Here is a 23,581-nt window from a genome sequence, read left to right as displayed (position 1 = left end):
CCCAGTTATTCTCCAGCAAGGAACATACTACTTATAAAATGGAAACACATAAAATAATGAAAAGACATTAACCTGATCAAGTTAAAGTAATACAAACAAGATGGTAATGGTTGAAATAAAAAACAATTGAATTTATGAAACCTAAATTATGACAAGCTCTAAACCTTGTTCTTCTCAATGCTAATGGATTATAAATTCAACTTATTGCATTATCAAATAATGCATAATTATATTTAACTATATAATTTTACTCCATTCTCCTTCCTCAGACATAATAAACTATACATCCTAATACCTGCTTCAACAAATTGTATCTGCTACAAGATTATTTTCAAGAAAATTATGTTCAAACACCTTCACATGGGCTGAAATGTACATGAAATTTACTTCTACTCTTAATAGAAATTCCCGACAGAGCATAGAAATAGGCATGAATAAGCCTAATAGGTTTTAATGGTATTTTCTCCAACCTACATTACTAACCAATAGTGACTCAAAACCCTATAATTATGTTCACAAATTTCACCTATTAGTCTTTAGGCATGGAAAAATTATTCAATTGATAAATCAATTAGATATAATGCTTAATATAATTATTTACCCTCTCGAACAAAATGTTTATATTTAAAGACCAATATTTCCAAAAAGGCCATCCTGATTAACCCTTGTCTATGAAAGAAGCTTTCTTTTAAGGTTAATGCTTCAAAGCATGAGAATTTAACTAAGGATTGATGGGAATTTTAATGGCCAACATAAATTTTTCAAACATAATAGGTAGAGATGCAAGACATACCTCTTGCAATTGAGTGGAATCTAGGGTGTTGAAGATCCTTATAAGAGTCCCCTTTGTACTAACAATCGCAACGAGGCTGCCATCAAGGGTGAGCACAAAGCAGGTGATGCAAGAGTCATGGGAAGTTATGAGTTTTGTCCTATTGAGGCAATAGTTCTCGACTCTTATATGCCCACAGTACAAGCCTAGGAAGGCCAACATGAAGCTATTGGAGCATGAGAAAAAACAAAAAAACCCCTAGGGTTTTCCATCAACTCAATCTGATGCAACAACTTCAAATCCATGAAATTATACACGTAAATATTTTGCTCCAACACCACCACAATCCAATCCTGTCTCGTCTTCACAACTTGAACCTCTGAACTAAAGGATAATTCCCCGATACAGTGGCTCTGATGATCATCCCAGATCATGACCTTATTGGGAAGGTACTAGAGATTCGAATCCTTGCCCACGAGGTTGAAAATATTACATCAAAAAAGAATCTCCACAATGCCAATACCAACATTGTTGAAGTCCCTTCTAAAGGTTTCTTTGAACATATTATAGTTGTAAGCCTGGAAACCCTACTCTGTGCCACAGGAAAAACAACCGAAGTATTGTTGAATGATACGTAGAGAAATGAGGATTTTTTACTAGCAGTCTTTGAGGAAATGATGAATTTGGATTTGGATTTGGATCGATGGATGCATTAAGCATAGGTGTAGTACTATTGATGGGCGGTGAAACAGTCATTTCCGCTACCATTAATTAATTTGGAAATCACCTTACATTCAAAAGAAAAAGAAACCAACCCAACCCGAATAAAGCCTTAAAATACATATTTCACTTTCCTTTAGAAAGGTAATAATACAATTTTAATTTTTTTAAATTAATATCATTGTATAATTGTGTTGTTTGTGCAAGGTAATCTCAAACATAAAATATGATAATAATCAAATATGAACACTAGGAATACATTTTTCATGAGTCATTAAAGATTATTATTTTAGCTTTCAGTGGTCCTTCCCTTAGTTTCACTTGCCTTAGGGATGGCAATTTCTTGTATTTTTTGGCCATCAAAAGAACATGATTATCATTATCATTGTTGGCCTAGATGGAAGGTCACATGGCAAATCTATATTGTCTATGTATGTTACTACAGGGAAGGAATTTTGTTAACATGATTCATATTTTACAAAATTATGATTTGGCATGATAAAACCAATGTAGAAATATACTAGTAAAGGAAAAGTTATAAGTTCCTAACAACTTGAGCATTGTTATCCCATGTAAGAAACTTTTATGGTGTAAAAGGAATATGCTAGATTTATGAAATTAGATGAATCTAGTGACAACTAATGTTTGTTGATTTTATATTGTAAGATGTGGTGAAATGTTGCAAAATAACTATGTGATATTTTCTAATATCAAATTTATCTAGTGCACTCCCCCGCTTCCAAAAAAAAGTTCAATTTTCATGACTTTCGAGGGAATTTTCAAAACTGGTCCTAAATCACTAAAAAAACTTTTAGAGACCATTTTGACAAGACTGCCACAAGCCTAAACCACTCCTAAAGTTATTTTTTGTAGTAGTGTTTTCATTATTAACCCATTAAAAATAAGTTAACCAATATAAAATTGGCATCAAAACAACATTGACAAGATTGAAAATAAGGGAATTTCAAATTTAGAATGGTACAAGTTTTAGAGATATATCACGACAAAGATCAACAATCAATATAGTCTACAAATTAGGGTTTTGAAAGGTACATAACTTAACATTAGAATAACATTGATTAATATATAAAATATAATTGTACCCTATATCTCATATATAATATGAAAAATAAGGAAAATCCCTCACCTAATGAAGCAAACATAACATAAGTGGGAAATGTAGTTAAGAAAGATGCTCTAGAGGACATGGAACTTGATGATATTGATTTATCAATCGTGGAAGAGGCTTGGAACAGAAGAATAGATATTTAATGGAATGCCGATAATTTGGTTTTGTTGTAGTAGTTCGATCATAAAGTATCAAGAGCAAAAGAAAATTGTGTCAATTACCATATAGAGTTAGAATATCGAGATTGTAGTAGAGTTGAACTAGTTCTTTAAAATCAAGAGAAGAGGAGTAGTTCAATAAAGGAGCTCATAAAAGGTTGGTTGAGGAGATCGTGACATGGATAAAGCATTTTTTGTGGGAGAGGATTACATGTATTTTAGTTCTCTAACCATGGAAGTGTAAGCATCAATGCCTCGACGTGACCTAGAATGGATTGATTGATATTGAATAACTAAGAGAATAAGGTGTCATGTAGTAAGCACATGCAAAAAGAGGGAAAAATAGGATTTGAATCAAAATGCAATAATTAAGAAGTGGTCAATGAATAGAATGAAGGGGATTTGTCACAATACTATGGTAGTGAAGAGGAGTATTAGTGAGGATGGAAACATGGAGGCATGAGTAAAAGAGTTCAAAAAGTTTCAAAGGTGTCGAGAGGATACCAAACATGTGTTCAAATAAGGGGATTTAATTATTGAAAAGAGCCTGAAGAGAAGAATAGGTGGTGAGAACATGTCTAGAAATTTTGAAGAGAAAGGAGAAGTGACGGCACAAGGACGTGAGCATTTTTAGTGAGATGGATCATGATTGTCCAAAAGGAAGCTTAAATTTGTAATGTATTGATTAGCCTATGGAGAGAGATAGCATCAGAAAAGAAGAAGAGGAAGAAACACTTGGTAATGTTTTCTAATTGTTTGAGCTAGAGGAAGGTCAAGTAGTAGACATGCTATAGCCTGAAAAAAGTGGATCAAATCCAAACCAGCCCCCCTAGGAATTTTAAAAGTATAGAGGTAGTCCCAAATTTTTCTTCTACTTTTGAATTGAAAGCATATTTTCTTAGTATTTGGGGTATAATAGTAGTGAAAAACAAAAGAATGTGGGAATACAAGTATAAGTTCCATATGTTATGTTTAAATTTTAGTTCAAGTGGGGGAGTAGGCTTGATTATTCAAATAGGTCCATAATTGTTTATCTTCGTGAACAATCCAACCAACGATATGGTTATAGTTGTTCCAAGATGTTTATAACGGGTGATGACGATGAAAAACCACATTGGTTCTTATGTAGATTCATCTAAAGGGTGAAAAGGATTGTAGTGCTAGTTTCTAAGTTGATAAAATTCCTAACCAAACTGTGGGGGAAGCTTCTCTAATGGTGCATGAAGTTCATATAGATTTATCCCTATAGCGTAGCTAAGGCCTCAGATGAATTAAAGGTGGGATTTATAGCTAAGTTCTAGAGGCTAAACATTGAACAATAAATTTTGACCAAGCTAAAGGATATTAAGAAAATGTTTGGAGAAAGTTCTCAGGAGTATGATGAAAAATTACAAAACTCAATCAACAAACTTTCCTATATTGTCCATGAAGCTAAACACAAATAATGATCCATTTAAAGTTTTTTCTCTTTAATAGTGTACCATTAATGCAATAGTCGTGGGTGAAATATAGGGATTCCGTATCTTAGGCCATGAAGATTAAATCTTGTAGGGTGAACATCCATTTTACTAAAAAATGTCATGCTTGGTAGGATCTAAGAGAGAATTATGTAAGGAGTTCCTTCAAGGTAAATGACATTGGTATTACTATTGCTAAAGGGGGTGGCCTATGAGGATACATTGGTAGCTATTGATACAAGAGCATAATTTCAACAATTTATTTCAAAATTTGTATTTGTCCTCAAGAAGGTCTTAGAGATTTCTAGAAGAGGAAGTTGGTTTCCTTGTTTCCCTATAATTTTGTAGAATTTCTAATTACATTTTTAGGATAGGAAATTTTAGCAATTTTAGGTAGAAGTTAGGATGTTGTTTTATTTTTAGGGGATTTGAATTTATCTGGAGAGTTTTGGATCTGATTGTCTCATAATGTATAAATAAATCCCTTAATCATGAGAATGTAGTAATGGGAATGGTATAGAAAATAAATTTGTAGTCCCATTGAATGGGCACATCTCCTAGCTTGTGTTCCTAAAAATTATTGTGTGATTGCATGTGAATTGAGTTTTACTGTATGGTTATCTAGATCTGTTGAGTTATACTATGGATGGATGAGATCCTTTTGATGTATTTATTTACTAGAGTTTTGTTGTCTAACTCTAGTTCTCAATCTATTTTGGTGTCATAGTCAATATGATTATTTGTGACTTCCTATGTATTTTTGAAAATCCAATATAAAATCAATATTACTAACAGTCATCAAGACCAAAAAATATATCTTCAACCATATACATCCTCAATGGAACTAAATGTTTGTAGTCAACTTATATACCTATTTCCATAATAACCTTGTTTTTAGGTAAATTCCATTAACACTATGAATAGATGAATCCTCAATTAACCCTAAGAAAAACTGGGCATTAAAACAAGAAATATTAAAATGACAGAAAATGATTTTTAGTACTCATGATTAAAGAACCTCATGAAATTTTTTTTTCTCTAGAATTTACCACATCTTTCGAAAGATATCCATTAGGTACAAAAAACCCATCACTATCATCATCTTCCTTGGATTTAAACTTCTCTATCTCAGCCTCAATATTTTCTTCCTCATCATCGTTTTCACAATCAAAAATTATTTTCCCAGGATCTTCCAGAAAATATTTGATAGATTAAGAAAAACTTACAAAAATATTGATAAAGACTCTTTACCAATAATATTTAGTGATGGGTACCTCTTCCCATTCTTCATTGTTATCAATCTCAGAGTCCAAAGAAGAGTCCTAGTGGGGGTTATGGATTAGGGTTTAAGTGTCATGGGTTAAGAGGATAAGGGGTTATGACTTAGGGGGTTTGTGGATTTTAGGTTAGGGGTTAGTAGCTTAAGGTTTAATGGGTCAAGGGGTTAATGGGTTATGAGTTATGAGTGTACAGGTTAAGGGATTATGGCTTAGGGTTAAGGGGATAGGTAATTTAGTGGTTATTGGTTAATGGATTATGGGTTGTGATAATGGGACCCCTAATCCCCTTACCACCACTATTAGGGGTTCCCTTGTTAATTTCTCTTGTTGTGTTCCCTCTACACCCCTTGTCCCATATGAAATTAGGTCTTAAGTTTCCTTCTCATTCTCTAATTATAGGATTATATATCTTACTATACCATGCTTGGACCTTCCCTTTCCCCATCCAATACATAACAAGATGCCCCTCCCACCTTTTTGGTCATACTATTCAACTTCTCCTAATGTTATAAACCTGTAAATTTAATCCCAAGGCCCCTACAACTATACCCTTGGGTCCCCTTGCCTAAGGGATTAAATGCATGAGGGTTTATGGTTGTGAGAACGGAGCCCCTAATCCCATTATCAAAATTAATGGGGGTTAGCCAATAAAATTCAATTGCATGGTAGATAAGAGAAATTGAGAGAAAAAGACAAGGAAATTAGAAAATTGAAAGTAGTTGTTGAAGAATTAATGGGATGAAAGTCTACCATGGATGTCGTGTTGGAAATAATACTGAGAGGGGGGTGAATCAATATTATCATATCAATAAATTTATTTCCCAAACATATTTATATATTCTACTTCAGTGAAGTGAACTAGCGTGTACACGCAACTGTGATTAAAGAAACCAACGTATATCCATAGAACTTGTGATTTAGACAATTTATCTGTGTTTATCTTAAACCAGTACATTAGTAACTTATTAGACAGTATAGTAAAAGCATAATAAAGCATCACACATAAGCAACACACATGGACACCAAGATTTAAGGTGAAAACCCAATGTGGGTGAAAACCGCCTACTGCTGTCGTCTCTATCTTCTTTTAATAATAAGAAAATCTGTTTACAATATTTTACTAGTGCAGACTCATACCAGTATGCAGGCACCCACCTGTAGAAGGCTACAACCTTCTCTTGTTTTCTAGCTTCTACCGGAAGGAAGCTGCAACCCCCTAGCTCCTGTACTAGCCAATATGATTACTAGTATGTAGGCATTGACCTACATAAGGCTATGACCTTATTTCTTCCTCCAGGGACCATGTTTCATGAATTTTCAGACTGGTTACTCCTGGATCACAACACCACAATGTGAAGGCCACGTTTCATCCAATTTTCATATTGGACCCATCAAAAACTTTTTAAACTTAAAATTGCATCAACCAACATTCAGTTAATATGAACAATCAGATCACTGACACCAAAACACTGTGCTGAACCCAGAACCCTGCATCATCATTTAGAACTAGCTGTAACCCCAAAAATAATGCATTAGAGTGTATATGCTACTTGGCTGAACCCAAAATGTGTGTATACGCTACTTACATTATTAAAACCTGCACATATATTCAAAACTACTGCAAACATAAACTTTTGAATCAAGTCTGTACCAACTAGCAATATATTGAATATCTACTGTCAACTTACAGAGCTTTACATAGGCAGTGACAGAGATCACTTCTTCTCACTTATACAATCAATCAATCAAATACCAGCCTCCTTATGCATTCAGTTTTACATTCAGATCTAAGAAGACTTCATTGACAGACAACAGTAAAACAACAGCACTGATCTGATAGATCAGTCATCCTTGAACATCAAGCTTTTTCTTTTGCATACGCTACTTGGAAGAGCCGAACCGGCGTGTATACGCACCTTCATCAAAGTGAACCAGCATACAGATCTGCAAATACTTACTTCAAAACTTTGCTGCACCTCTGGACTTCAGACAAACCCAAATCACGATATTTAAAGAATAAAACAGGTGTACATAATCAGATCTAGCCCAATATCAGATCATTCAATAATAATAAGTCATTATGATCTTGATCCATCATTAGATCTCATCCATCATCAAATGCTCAGGTGCATATTTAGTCTAGATCAAGAAAAGCATCAAAAACCCATAACATATATATTTTCTTTTGATATGACACTTTATAAGATATTCATTACTTGTGCACTTAGCCCTTTGATCTTCTCCTCCTTATATACTTAGATCCTTTGTCAATACCTTGGACCAAAACCACTTAGGACCAATACCTTGGACCAAATACCTAGGGTCAATACCTCGGACCAAATACCTTGGACAAAAATACCTTGGACCAAAAACCTCGGACCAAAACCTTGGTTTTCCAACATGTACGTGCTTTTCCTCCTATGGGAGTGCATGTATACGTATACACTCTTTTTGTTTTGTGGACCAACGTGTATATGCTGTTTTGACTAAGTGGACCTACGTATACTTCTTAAATTGCTTTACATCAAACTTTTCCTTTCCATTCTTTATTTTGATCAGTATACCTAAGTTCCATCTTCCTGTTCTTCTATACCAATGTCCTGTTACTTCTTAATAGACCTGTTACATTGTAATTTTCCATATTACTTCTGAAATGATGCCTTTGAACTACCATGCATTCTATCACATCTGATATCTCTCTTGTAGATTCATCTAGTTATGTAGATTCATATAGTTACCATATACAAGTGATTTGTTCTGCTATAAGTTGGTTGCCATCAAGTACAACACATGTATCATAATGCCAACAATCTCCCCCTTTGGACTTGATGGCAACCATGTTGGTGTTGATTACTGCACGTTGTAGAAACTGTTAGAGATAAAAAGCAACACCAAAATACTCTCCCCCTTTGACATCAAGGGCAAAGGGTGGACCAAGATATTCTCCCCCTTTGATATGAAGAATGTCATATCTGAACAGCTGAATATAAACATTGATCATGCTCCCCCTAGGCACATGCTGAATTCTCTGATTAGACTCCCTCTTTGTGCATGTTCTGATATCATTGTACATGTTGTGATGCACTAACCATCCATGCTCCCCCTGAGCACATGCAGAGTCTGCAAAAATATTTTCCAAAAGAATAACATGACTCTATAACTCAACTATGTGAGTTTGACCTTCCTATCACCAATGACTCATACATACATCAATCTCCCAACCAAGTGGGGATATACCAATTGTTTATACATGATAGAAATACAATAAATATTATATCATCCATCCCATGCAAAGTGGGGATACAAATTACATCATTTGTCCAATAGGACTCATTCAAATGTATGAGAAGTCATATCACACCCTAGACTTTTACATGACTTAAGCAACAAATGGTATAAATATCTAAAGCCATGGCTAGACTCAACAACCATAATGCCAACAATGCAAAATGCATGTGAAGGCTAATGTTCCCCTGAACCTATGCTACCTGTGCATTGTTAACAAATCATTAATCAAGGCATCTTTGTCAGTCAGATAAAAATTAATGAACAAAACATATTGTTAGACTGTAATCATCAACATTAGACAGAGCACCCATATCAGAGTCTGACCCACTGTTTTCCTGTCAGAAAAACATATACACTTCTTCACCCATAGAAACCTGCGTGTATACACGACTATACTTCATGAAACATGCGTATAATAACCTTCCTCTGAAAAACTGGATTTAACAGCAGGATGATGCAGTAACTACTCCCAGATTTTGTTTGAGATATTCAAATGTTTCTCTGGGCAGTGGTTTAGTGAATATATCAGCAACCTGTTCTTTGGAGGGAACACACTCCAATTTGACCTTTTGTTCAAGCACTTTTCATGTAGAAAATGGTACTTGATGGGTATGTGCTTGGTCTTGGAGTGCATGAATGGATTCTTTGAAATACTGATGGCACTTGTATTATCACTTAGAATGGAGATGGGTGGAGTACATGTGATCTGAATGTCTTGCAAAGCTTGCATCATCCAAAGTAGTTGTCTGCAGCAAGATGCAACAACCACATATTTTGCTTCAGCTGTAGATAAAGCAATTGAACTTTGTTTCTTGTTGAACCAAGACACTAACCTGGAACCCATATAGAATGCACCACCACTAGTGCTTTTTCTATCATCAACACTTCCTGCCCAATCTGCATCCATATATGCATGAAGAGTAAGATCTGCATCTCTAGGATACATTAGTCCAAAGTCCTGAGTTCCTTGAAGATATTTGAAAATTCTTTTGACTACCTGAAGGTGTGATTCCTTTGGATTTGCTTGGAATCTTCCAACTATTCCTACTGCATGAATGATGTTAGGTCAGATACTTGTTAGATAAAGCAGACTGCCAATCATGGATCTGTAAGTTGGTTGATATACTGCTGCTGATTCATCACTTGAGCTGAGATTGCATCCTGTTACCATTGCGGTACATAAAGGTTTAGAATATTCCATTCCGTACCTTTTCAAGATCCATTTGAGATATTTGGTTTGTGAGAGAAAAATTCCATCTTTATTTTGTTGAACTTGTAGACCAAGAAAATAGGTAACTTCATCAAGCAAGGACATTTCAAATTCTTGCTACATTATTGAAGCAAAATTCTGACTCATGGATTCTTCATTGCTACCAAAAATGATATCATCAACATAAACAATAATAATTAGCAATTTATCAGTTTCAATCTTTGTATATATATTGCTATTTGTAGAACCTTTTGTAAAACCTTGTTGGTGTAGATATTTGTCAAGGCGGTAATACCAGGCCCTTGGAGCCTGTTTCAGACCATAGAGAGCCTTTTTGAGTCTGCATACAAGTTTTGCATCATTTCCAAGAATGAATCCTTATGGTTGTTCAATATAAGCTTCTTCTTCTAAAGCTCCATTAAGGAACGCTGATTTTACATCCATTTGGTATACTTTGAATTTCTAAAAGCTAGAAAGAGCAAGAAACATCCTTATGGCTTCAAGTCTGGCAATAGGTGCAAAAGTTTCTTCAAAATCTATACCTTCTTGTTGAGCATACCCTTTACAAACAAGTCTGGCCTTGTTTCTAATGACTTCTCCATTTTCATTCAGCTTGTTCTTGAATATCCATTTAGTTCCTATAATATTTTTATCATGAGGTCTAGGAACTAATTCCCAAGTATCATTCTTTTCAATTTTCTCAAGTTCTTCATCCATGGCCTTGACCCAACATTCATCTTTGCATGCTTCATTTACATTTTGAGGTTCGATGGAGGATAGTAATGCTAGATAGCTTGAGGTCCCTGTAATAGTTCTTCTTGTCTGTACACCTGCCTCCTTTTCCCCTAAAATTTGAGTTTCTGGATGATTTTTCTGAACATACTTGGATGGAGTCTTTTCTTCTACCATTATATCTTCTTCTGGTGCTTCATTGGTTTCTTCTTCAATATAATTTTCATTTGATGTGGGAAAGTAATCCCCATCTTCCTCATTGTCATAATCTTCTGTTGAGTTTATCTATTTTGGATTTTTGCATTCTTCATCAACTACAACATCAATGCTTTCAACAATTTTTCCAAGTCTTTTATTATAACATTTATATCCTTTACTTCTGGAAGAATAAACAAGAAGAATACCTTCATCTGCTCTGGGTTCAAACTTACCAAGCTTTTCATCAGTTCTTTTGATAAAACATTTGCTTCCAAAAACTTTAAAGTATTTTATTGTAGGAGTCTTACCATACCAAAGTTCATGTAGAGTTTGAGTGCTATTTATCCGAACATTTGCTTTGTTTAGAATAGTCATGGCAGCGAATGTAGCTTCACCCTAGAAGGTTGCAGGAGTTCTAGATTCATCTAGCATAGCTCGAGCAATTTGTTGAATTGTTCTATTCATTCTTTCTACCACACCATTTTGATGCGGAGTTCTTGCAGTGGAGAATTGCCTTTTTATTTCATGTTGTTCAAAAAAGTCAAAGAATTCATCCGATATAAATTCCCCTCCTCGATTAGATCTGAGGCATTTGATTTTTCGATCAGATTCATTTTCAACCAAAGCTTTGAAGGCTTGGAACTTGTTATGAAACCAGCTCACAAAAAGATAGAAAAGATAGATCAACGCCTTAGAATTCAGCCTCTTCGAGGGGGAAACCTCCTTTACATTACACAAATGAATGATTCTTCGATGATTCAAATGACAAGACCTCCTTTCTATATATAGTAATCTAAGGAGTCACAATATAACCCAGCCGACCTAACAATAATAATATAAAGGCACAAAAATAACAATAGGGGGATTCTATGGGGCACAGTAATAACAATATGGGGACAAAAGGGGCACAAAAATATTAATAAGGGATATAATTACAATAGTAATGGGGTAATCACTAGTATTATAGGGACCTAACATGCCCCTCTCCTTCAAAAAAGTGTTGTCCTCAATGATTGAGTAGTTCTGGATGCTTCTGTATAAAATTTTCATCCTCCCATGTGGAATCTTCAGCAGATAAGTTCTTCCACTTGATGAGATACTTTGAAATTGATCGATTTCATAGCTGTCGAGTTTTTGTTTCTGTGATTGCTTCTGGTTCCAATATAATTTTTCCTTCTTCGTCAAGTTCTGGCAATATTGTTTGAATTGGGAGCTTGTCGCTTATAACCTTCTTTAAACATGAAACATGGAAAACTGGGTGCACTTGAGAAGCTGCAAGAAGCTCCAATTTGTATGCCATAGTACTAATCTTTTACAACACCTTGTACGGACCGTAATACTTTGGTGATAATTTATTATCCTTCTTAGCTTGCTTGAGGGACATTTGTTTATATGGTTGTAGCCGTAGGAATACCTAATCACCTACATCAAAACGTCTTTCGTGTTTCATTCTATTGTGCGCCAACACGAGGTTATCCTTTAAGAGTTGGAGGACTTGTTGTTGATGCTTGATGTGATGTTCCACTGCTTGAACATTAGAATTTTCTCTTAAATATGATGTGATGGATGGTGGCTGATATCCATAAAGTGCCATAAATGGGGTCATTTTTGTTGCTGTATGGAAGGAAGTGTTATACCACCATTCAACCAGAGGCAACCATTTGACCCATTGTGTCTGTTTATTAGATACAAAGCAACGAAGATATCCTTCCAAACATTTGTTTACTATCTCAGTTTGCCCATCAGATTGAGGATGATAAGATGAGCTATGAGCTAACTGAGTACCGAGAAAAGAAAATACTTTTGTCCAAAAATTTCCAATGAAAATGGGATCTCTGTCACTTACAATAATCTTTGGGTTTCCATGTAGCTTTTGAATTGTTTCCATAAATGCAATAGAAACTGTATTGGCTTTAAATGGATGTGATAATGCACAAAAGTGTGCATACTTGGTAAGTCTGTCAATTACCACCATGATGACACTCTTTCCCTCAGACTTGGGTAAACCTATGATAAAATCCATTGAAACCTCCTCCCAATGTTGGCTTGGAATGGATAAAGGTTGTAATAGACTTGGGGTCTTAATTGTTTCAACTTTATTTTGTTGGCAAACCAAACATTCTTCCAAAAACTTTTGAATATCTGATTTAAGGCCATCCCAAAAAAATTCATTCTTAACCATGTGGTAAGTTTTTAAAAATCTCGAGTGCCCTCCTAAGGGAGAAGTGTGCAATTCCATAAGAATCTTTTGTTTGAGTTGGGAATTCTTACAGAGGTATAAGCGATCTTTGTACCATAACGAATCATTTTTCCAGCTAAATGTAACAGATGTACTGGAATCTTGTTGTAACTTTCAAATAAGTGCCCACACTTCTTCATCATTCTTCCATTCCTCCCTTGCTTCATTTATCCAATCTGGTTGGATAATAGAAATGGTGCACAACAATGCTTCCACATCCTCATCCCTTCTTGAGAGTGCATCTGCCACCACATTTTGCTTCCCTTTTTTGTAGATGATTTCAAAGTCATAACCCAAAATCTTTGTGACCCACTTTTGTTGCTCTTCAGAGGATAATCTTTGTTCTAAAAAGTATTTAAGGCTATCATGATTTGTTTTTACCTTGAAGTTTCTTCCCATTAGGTAGGGTCGCCATTTCTTAAGTGCATGTAGTATTGCCAACATTTCCTTCCAATAAATGGCTTTGTGTAAAAACTTTCCCTTGATTGGACGAATTTCAAAAGCAATGGGTCTTTCATCTTGCATTAAAACAACACCAATTCCATTTCCTGAAGCATCACATTCCACAATAAAGGTTTTTGTGAAGTTTAGTGTAGCTAAGACTAGTGCTTGGCACATTACCTCTTTAAGATGTTCAAAGGCCTTTTTTGCTTCTAGAGTCCATGGAAATGCATTTTTCTTCAATAATGTTGTTAAGGTGCTGCTATTCTCCCATAATTTTTAACAAACTTGCGATAATACCCTGTCAACACAAGAAATCCTCGCAGATTCTTTATGGATGTGGGGATTTTCCATTCCTTAATGGCTTTAATTTTGCTAGGGTCTACCTTAACTCCTTCATGAGATACAATATGACCCAGTTATTCCACCTCTTATACTCCAAAGAAACATTTGGATCTTTTTTCATATAATTGTTTCTCCTCCAATAGTTGTAGCACCCTGTCAACATGTGCAACATGATCCTTCCAAGACTTGCTATAGATTAGTATATCATCAAAAAATACTAACACAAATTTTCTAAGGAAGGGTTTGAAAATGGAATTCATCAAACCTTGAAATGTAGAAGGTGCATTGGTAAGGCCAAAAGGCATGACTAAAAATTCATAATGACCCTCATGAGTTCTAAATGTTGTTTTCGGAATGTCTTCAGTCTTCATTCTGATTTGATGATATCTGAACGAAGATCCAACTTGGTGAAGTAAATTGATCCATGCAATTCATCTAGTATTTCATCAATGACAAGAATGGGAAACTTATCTTTAATAGTGAGCTTGTTGAGCTCCCTATAATCTGGACAAATGTGCCATGACCCATCCTTCTTGTGCACCAATACTACTGGAGTAGAGAAAGAACTTTGACTAGGTTGAATTATACCAGACTCTAGCATTTCTGCAACCATACGTTCAGTTTCACTCTTTTGGGCATATGGATATTTGTACGGCCTGATGTTTGGAGGAACACTTCCTAGAATTAGATGAATAGCATGATCATGATCACGAATAGGTGGGAGACCTTTGGGAGTCTCAAATACCTTGGAATGATTGTCCAAAACCTTTTGGAGATCTGGAGAAATAGATGATTTCGATTTGGAAACATCTAGCGAACATAATTGTGCAGTTACACCTCTTTGTTCCTTTTTTAGAAGCTTTGTCATACCGTTAGAGCTGATTATCTTTCCCAGTTTCCTTGCAATACCCCTTAATTCAACTTCCTTTCCTTCCACAGAAAATTTCATGAAAAGTTCTTGAAAATTAAAAGCTATTGTACCCAAGGATTGTAGTCATTGGACTCCTAGTACAACATCAGCACCTCCCATTGGAATGGAAAGCATTGGGCTAGTCAATACATATTCTCCCATGTATAGCTTGATATTATGGCACTTTCCAGATAAATTTATTGTTCCTCCATTTGCAACCATCACTTGACACTCTGGTGTTGGATATAGGAAGCAATTCAATTCTTTTGCTACCTTACAATGAATAAAATTGTGGGTACTTCCTGAATCAATCAACACTATTACCTTTTTCTTCTTGATTTGTCCTTCTATCTTGATGGTTTGAGGAGTGGTAATTCCTACCAATGCATTACAAGATATGGTCGGATTCATTTCTTCTTTATCTAGGCTTTGTTCCTAGAGTATATCCTCTTCTTTTGACCTTTCTTTCTCCTTTTCTTCTTCCTCTTCACAATCTATGTAGAATAATTTCTTCTCAGCACACTTATGACCTTTAGTGTATTTGCTATCACAACTATAACAAAGCCATTTTGCTCTTTTTTCTTCCAATTATTGTGGTGTCAACCTTATAGGTTGTGGAAGACTAGGGACAACAACACTTCCATATTTATAGTTGTGAGTTGTATGCTTCTTGGTTGCCATAATTTTGCTTTCCATTTTTCTTGTTAACTTGAATGCCTTCTCTAATGAATCAGGTTCCCAAAGGCGAACATCATGTTGGATATTATCCTTTAAAGTCCATATGAACACATCAATCCTATGCTCCTCTGGAATACTTTTTACCCTTATGTTCAATTTTTGGAACTCTTCAATGTGCTCCATTATTGAACCCTTTTGTTTGAGACTTATCAATTGGCTAAAAAAAGTGTTGCTTTTTGTATCCTCATAATGTGCTGTCAATTCTTCTGTAAAAATTTCTCAAGTGATAATTTGTTTACGAGACCAAAGCCATTGATACCATACAAAATAATTTCATTCCAAATATAAAGTTGCAATACGTACCTTTTGTGTGTTTTGCATAGTATTGAAATCGAAAAATTGCTCCATCTGTAATATCCATGTTGCGGGATCCTTGCCATCAAACTTACTCATATCAATTTTTGGAATATGGTGGGTCTTCAATCCAACATTAGAGTCTATGAAATCATGATTAATATTTCTTTTGTTCACATCATGAGTTTCCTTTACTACCCTTTCACCATTTGTAAGTATTTATTGTAGAAAATTTGTCAAATCTGTCTTCAAATCTGCCATGTCTGTCTTCAAATCTATCTTCAAATCTTCCATGTCTCTCTTCAAATCTGTCTTCAAATCTATCTTCAAATCATCCATCTTATCTTCCATTCCCTTTATCGTAGATTCCACGTCATTTATCTTAGCTTCTATTAGCTTTTGTGAGAGTGACATTTGTTGCACTTGGTCTTGTAATTTTGATATATCATGTAGCATTTCTTCCTTTTCTTCATGAGTCATGCTAGAGGTTTCAGGTTGCTTAATAGGTATTTTCATTTTCTTTCCTCAGGGCATCAGTTAGCAATAATAATGCTCTACTATTCCCTTTGAATTCCTTCAAAATAATTTTTCAAACCAAGCTTAAGCAAAAATTTAAAAAAATCTACACACCTTTTTTCACTTTGTAGGAGCTCGATATTTCCTCTGATGTATCTCTGTAATTTCGGATCATCCAGCTCTAAAATTGTGACCTTCTGTAGCCCTCTGTGTCCTCTTTCCAATGCCACCAGTCTGATCCAAATTGGATTCTCCAAGGAATAGTTATGCCAAATTTCCCACAGTGGCTTGATTATAGACGAGTTCAGTAGAGTGAAACTGTACGACATGCCACGTGTCCCTGTTTCGACCTTTGGCTCTGAAAAATATGTACAAGAAACTACGGTCTGTCTTCTTTCTGTACCTTCTTACGAAACTTCAATTCGATTCTCAAAGAGGAATTTATGACGATTTTCCCCAGGTCACCTGTTTAGAATGTAATTCAGGAGTCTACAAAAAGACCAACTTCCTCAGATCATATTGCCGCAAATATAGCACGAAAAGCTCTGAAATTTGGACCCAAGGTTCAGTGTGAATTTGTCTCAAATGAGTTTTTTTTTTTGCTTCTAAAACATCGCGGAAAAAAGTTATAGCGAAAATGTCATGATGACCTATTTGGAGCAGCGAAACCCTAGAATCCAAAGCTCTAATACCAAATGTTATGAAACCAGCTCACAAAAAGATAAAAAAGATAGATCAACACCTTAGAATTCAGCCTCTTCAAGGGTACAATCTCCTTTACAATACACAGATGAATGATTCTTTGATGATACAAATGACAAAACCTCCTTTCTATATATAGTAGTCTAAGGAGTCACAATATAACCCAGCCGACCTAACAATAATAATATAAAGGCACAAAATTAACAATAGAGGGATTCTATGGGGCACAGTAATAACAATAAGGGATATCACTACAATAGTAATGGGGTAATCACTAGTATTATAGGGACCTAACAGAACTTTTCAAATGCTTCATCTTTATGCTTTGGAAGTCCTATCCAACACATTCTAGAAAAATCATCAATGAATAAAATAAAGTATTCTTCTCCACGAGGTGACTTTTTCCTTGTTGGTCCACATAAATCAGTATGGACAAGTTCAAGAGGCTTACTAGCTTACGCTTCTTTTTCCATGAAGATAACTCTGGTTTGCTTACTGATTTGACATGGTTTGCATATTGTATTTTCTGGGATGTTGATATCTGGAAGATCATGAACAACCTTGAGTCTGCGTGCTTTTCTTATTTGAGAAAAGCATAGATGTCCCAATCTTCTATGCCATGGCTAGTTTTCATCATTTTTGCTTAGATAACACTGTTGTTGTACTCCTTTGAGTATGTATAAGTTGTTTGGAGTTCTTGTACCTTTGATCATTGTCTCTCCTATATCATATCAAGAACAACACATTTGTTTGATCGAAACACCACTTCATTTCATTGATCACACATTTTATTGACACTCAACAGGTTATGCTTTAAACCATCTACATACATAACATTTCCAGCTTTAACCTTTTCTTTCAAGAAAACAGAACCTTTACCTTTTATGATAGCTGGAGTGTAATTTCCAAATGAGACATTCTTTTCCTTTGCTAAGGCATTATATGAGTGAAGTTTCTCTTTGTCACCTGTCATGTGTTTGGAGCATCCATTGTTGATGTACCACTGATTTTCTTGTCCTTCTGCATACAAGGCTATACCACATCTTTCTGTTTGAGATTCTTTCCTTCTCCATATCTTGGGATTTAATGGCATTTACTCTTTTTGAAGTGTTTGACAAAATTTTCTCCTGCATTCAAATTCTTCATGACCAAAGTTGTTACAAATTGAGCATTCTATTTCATTTTCAAGAGGAGAAAAGTTATTATAGGAACTTCTCTTGATCCCTATTACATTCCTTTGATTTCGTGATTCTCTAGTCATGATGGTTTAGTAAGCAACAAATTGAGCAGCTTTGTGTCCAAAATTATGACATGAAAAACATTGCCCGTTAAAGAAGTTTATGCAACTATCGAATCTATTTACCTGTTGATTGTAGTTTCTATTGATATTCATCTTTGGAACAAATTGAGTATGATTTGCCTAAGGTTGGTTGTGGCTTCTATTGATATTCATCCTTGGAGAAAATTGATTATGATTTACGTGGTGATCAGATTTATGCCTTCGCTGACATTTGTCATACTGTTCACTGGTCTTTGCTGCATCAAGATAGCATTTGGTGGAGGTTGAAGGCTTTTGTGATTGAGATGATTCTTGAGTATATCCAAGAACTGTCTTTATCAGAGGAGAACGCTGAACTTTGATAATTTCATTTAAATTTTCTGTTCCTTTAGGAAATCTAAGATTGAGAGATTTTGTTTTCTCAAGATCTTTTCTTAGACCCACAATTTCACATTCTAGTTTTTCATTGTGTTTTTCTTTTTCAGCAAGTTGGTATGTCAAGGTATCTATGATCATATTCTTTTCTTCTAAACATATTTTGAGTTTGGAGATTTCTTCATGAAAATTTTCCTCTTCTAAAGCATCCGAAAAATTATCATCGTTATCATAAGCCATGAGAAGTCTATAATCTTGTCCAGTTTCATCTTCATCACTATTAGATAAACCATCGCTATCTTCATGAGTATAGTAACTCCTTTTATTCACAACTTGTTTCCAATTCCCTTTTGCATATTCCTTTCCTTTTTCATATTTATCTTTATGAGGATATCTGGCAGCATAATGACCGACTCTGCCACAAGCAAAGCATTTGAAAGGGAGCTTACCTCTAAACCTTCCATAACCTCGTTGAAGCTTCTTGACAAAATTTATCTCATCCTCTTCTTCTGAAATGTGTCCTGATTCATTGTGTTCTTCCTTTTATTTTCCTTTTGCTGAAGCTTTAAATGCGACTTATCTCACATCTGATGGCCTCCTTTTCTCATCACAAAAAACAGTTATGATTCCGTGAAACTGTGTCATAGTGATACTATGCAGACCCTGTTTTTCTTCTATGACAGAGACTTATGATTCAAATTTAGCAGATAAGGATCTCAAAATTTTCTCAACTAAGGTAACTTCCTTTATTTCTTCACCTAGATTCTTCATACAATTAACAACCTCATCTATACGTAAGAAGTAACTAGCTATACTTTCATTACTATGCATCTTAAGAGTTTCATACTGAATTCTGAGAGTTTGAAGCTTAGCACGTTTTACCTGAGAGTCTCCTTCGTAGCTCTGAACGATTTTGTCCCATATCTCTTTGGCTAATTTGAGTTGCATGACTTTGAAAAACTCTGATTGTGACAAACTTCCCAATAAAGTATTGACAGCTTTGGCATTGGTTTCATATTGCTTTTTACCTGCCGCGTCTATAGGAATTGTTGTTGGAAATGTATATCCTCCTTCCACAATTTCCCAAACATATGTTCCAAGAGATTGTAGATAGGTTGTGGTTCTTATTTTCCAATAAACAAAGTTGCTCCCATTGAAGATTGGTGGTTTGATGGATCCCATGCTTTCGTGATTATTCATTTTGATGGATCTCCTTTCAAGTGATCAAGCTTCTTCTAAAGGACCTACTTTGATACCAATTGTTGGAAATAATATTGAGTGAGGGGTGAATCAGTATTATGAGATCAATAAATTTATTTCCCAAATAGATTTATATACGCTACTTCAGTGAAGTGAACTAGCATGTACACACAACTATGATTAAAGAAACTAGCATATATCCAGAGAACTTGTGATTTAGATAATTTATCATGTGATGATCTTAAACCTGTACATCAGTAACTTATTAGACAGTGCAGTAAAAGCATAATAAAGCATCACACATAAGCAACATACATGAACACCATGAACACCAAGATTTAAGGTGGAAACCCAATGTGGATGAAAACCACCTGTTGCTGTCGCCTCTGTCTTCCTTTAATAATGAGAAAATTGGTTTACAATCTTGTACTAGTGCAAACTCATACCAGTACGCAGGCGCCCACCTGCAGAAGGCTACAACCTTCTCTCATTTTCCAGCTTCTACTGGAAGGAAGCTGCAACCCCCTAGCTCTTGTACTAGCCAATATGATTACTAGTATGTAGGCACCGACCTACATAAGACTAAGACCTTCTTTCTTCCTCTAGGGACCACGTTTCATGAATTTTCAAACTGGATACTCCTGGATCACAACACCACAATCTGAAGGCCATGTTTCATCTAATTTTCATACTGGACCCATCAAAAACTTTTTAAACTTAAAACTACATCAACCAACATTCAATTAATATGAACAATTAGATCACTAACACCATAACGTTGTGCTAAACCCAAAACCCTACATCATCATTTATAACTAGCGGTAACCTCAAAAGTCATGCATTAGAGTGTATATGCTACTTGGCTAAACCCAAAAATGGGTGTATAAGATACTTCCGTTAATCAAACCTGCGTATATCTTCAAAACTACTACAAACATAAAATTTTGAATCAAGTCTGTACCAACCAACAATATATTGAATATCTACTGTCAACTTACAGAGCTTTACATAGGCAGCGACAGAGATCACTTCTTCTCACTTATACAATCAATCAATCAAATACTAGCCTCCTTATGCATTCAGTTTTACATTAAGATCTAAGAAGAATTCATTGACAGACAACAGTAAAACAGCAGCATTGATCTGATAGATCAGTCATCCTTGAACATCAAGCTTTTTCTTTTGCATATGCTACTTGGAAGAGCCGAACCAGTGTTTATATTCACCTTCATCAAAGCGAACTAGCATAAAGATATGCAAATACTTACTTCAAAAATTCGCTGCACCTCCAGACTTCAGACAAACCCAGATCACAATATTTAAAGAATAAAACAGGTGTACATAATTATATCTAGCCCAATATCATATCATTTAATAACAATAATTCATTATGATCTTGATCCATCATTAGATCTCATCCATGATCAAATTCTCAGGTGCATATTTAGTCTAGATTAAGCAAAGCATCAGAAACCCATAACATATATATTTTCTTTTGATATGACACTTTATAAGATATTCATTACTTGTGCACTTAGCCCTTTGATCTTCTCCTCTTTGTATACTTAGATCCTTCATCAATACCTTGGACCAATACCACTTAGGACCAATACCTTGGACCAAATACCTAGGGACAATACCTCGGACCAAATACCTTGGACCAATACCTTGGACAAAAATACTTTGGACCAAAAACCTCGGACCAAAACCTTGGCTTTCCAACATGTATGCGCTTTTCCTCCTATGGGAGTGCATGTATACGTATACACTCTTTTTGTTTTGTGGACTAGCATGTATACATTGTTTTGACTAAGTGGACATGCCTATACTTCTTAAATTGCTTTACATCAACCGTTTCCTTTACATTCTTTATTTTGATCAGTAGACCTAAGTTCCATATTCTTGTTCTTCTATACCAATGTCTTGTTACTTCTGAATAGAGCTGCCACACTATAATTTTCCATATTACTTCTGAAATGATTCCTTTGAACTGCCATGCATTTTGTCACATCTGATATCTCTCCTGTAGATTCATCTAGTTATGTAGATTCATATATTTACCATATACAAGTGAGTTGTTCTACTATAAGTGGGTTGCCATCAAGTACAACACATGTATCATAATGCCAACATGTGGGTAAATAAAATGGTTGAATTATATATATATATATATATATATATATTACGTGGGTAAACGTTTACCCACGTTTGTACACTATTTATTTTTATATATATATTTTACCTATGTTTGATAATAAGGTTGAGTTTGACCTATGTTTTCTCCTCTTAATGTATCTTCTAGCCCCACTTATGTTGAGAGTATTAGTGTAATTATGTTTTGAAGAAAACCATTTCTAAATAATGAGGCGATATTATCACCGGATGAAAAAGGGAGATATAATTGTAAGATGACTTTGTATCTTTTTATTGAAGGCACAAAAAAGGGGGTTAAAAGGGGATGCGCCTAGGTATGGATAGCTTGAATATTGCACCATTCATGTAGTTGAGGACTGTTTGTGTCAATTTCGAATAGACTTGGAGGAAACTAAGGAAATTTAAATGTTGTTTTGAGCATGTTATGGAAAAAACCTTTGAGAAATATTGTAGACTTGTATGGGACTGTTACCCATAAATTTGGTAAGAGAATATTTTTACCCATAAATTTTGAAAGAGAATGAATGAGTGTTAAAGGATAATGAAAACTAAAGGGACATCCTTATACCCTCTTTTTTCTTTTGGGTGGACATGAATTACATTTGGGTTGTGCATGGAGATGAACCTTATTTTATTCCTATGAACACAGATGCATTTGTGGACATTAAAGGACAATATTGTTTCCCTGTAAAGAAAATATGTGGAGGATATTTGGGGAAAATGTGATTGTCTATGTAGATCATATTTGGTGACCTTATGTTGATTTTCCTTGTACCATAATAGTGCTTGGAGATTTTATTTGGAGGGGTTAGAAGATGAAAGCCTAATATGTCCAAGGAAATTAGTGTTGGAGCACTTATGGTTTGGGAGAAAGGCTTAGGGTTTCTAGGAGTTAAGGGGTTTAGGGGTTAAGGGTAAAGGGTTAGGGCTTAGGAGGTTTAGGGGTTAGGGGGTGAGGGCCAAGTGTAGTGTTGTTTTAATCAATCCTAATTGACCAAGACTGCAACCATTAATTGTCAATCCAGGGTAGGTCTTACTATTTCAATGGAGTTTGCACTATCTATGCCGATACACTACAACCAAGAATGAAAATAGAAAGAAATAGTAAATAATGTTGTTGGATCAATTGCAAAAATTAAATAATTCATGCAGAAATTAAAACACTCTACAGAAATGAAATCACACTTCACAATTACTAGAGCAAGGGTGCACCTCACACTAAAATAATGACTACACGAGATGGTCAATTACCATTATGTTTAATCAAACCAATTTAAAAACATAATATAATTCTGGAACTGAAGTGGATATATTCTACAATTTATACAGCAACAGCAGAATACCATACAAACACTAAAAGAAACAATAAGATACAACTAATTCTACTATTGTAGTCCTTGCTAAAGAGGAGGGCCCTTCCTCCCTAGTAGGGGCGTAGGAATGA

General features: G+C 35.1%; 1 pseudogene; it reads right to left on the bottom strand.

The window, feature by feature from the left end:
- Nucleotides 1-721: 721 nt before the first annotated feature.
- On the bottom strand, nucleotides 722-1,377 carry LOC149140535 (autophagy-related protein 18c pseudogene; annotated as a pseudogene).
- Between the last annotated feature and the right edge of the window lie 22,204 nt (nucleotides 1,378-23,581).

Source organism: Pinus tabuliformis, chromosome X, assembly GCF_031772625.1.
Source record: "Pinus tabuliformis cultivar Carrire ecotype Pingquan chromosome X, CPIR1, whole genome shotgun sequence".
In the NCBI taxonomy this organism is placed as follows: domain Eukaryota; kingdom Viridiplantae; phylum Streptophyta; class Pinopsida; order Pinales; family Pinaceae; genus Pinus; species Pinus tabuliformis.
Note: the sequence above shows the minus strand (reverse complement) of the source record. Positions and strands in the feature narration are given on the sequence as shown.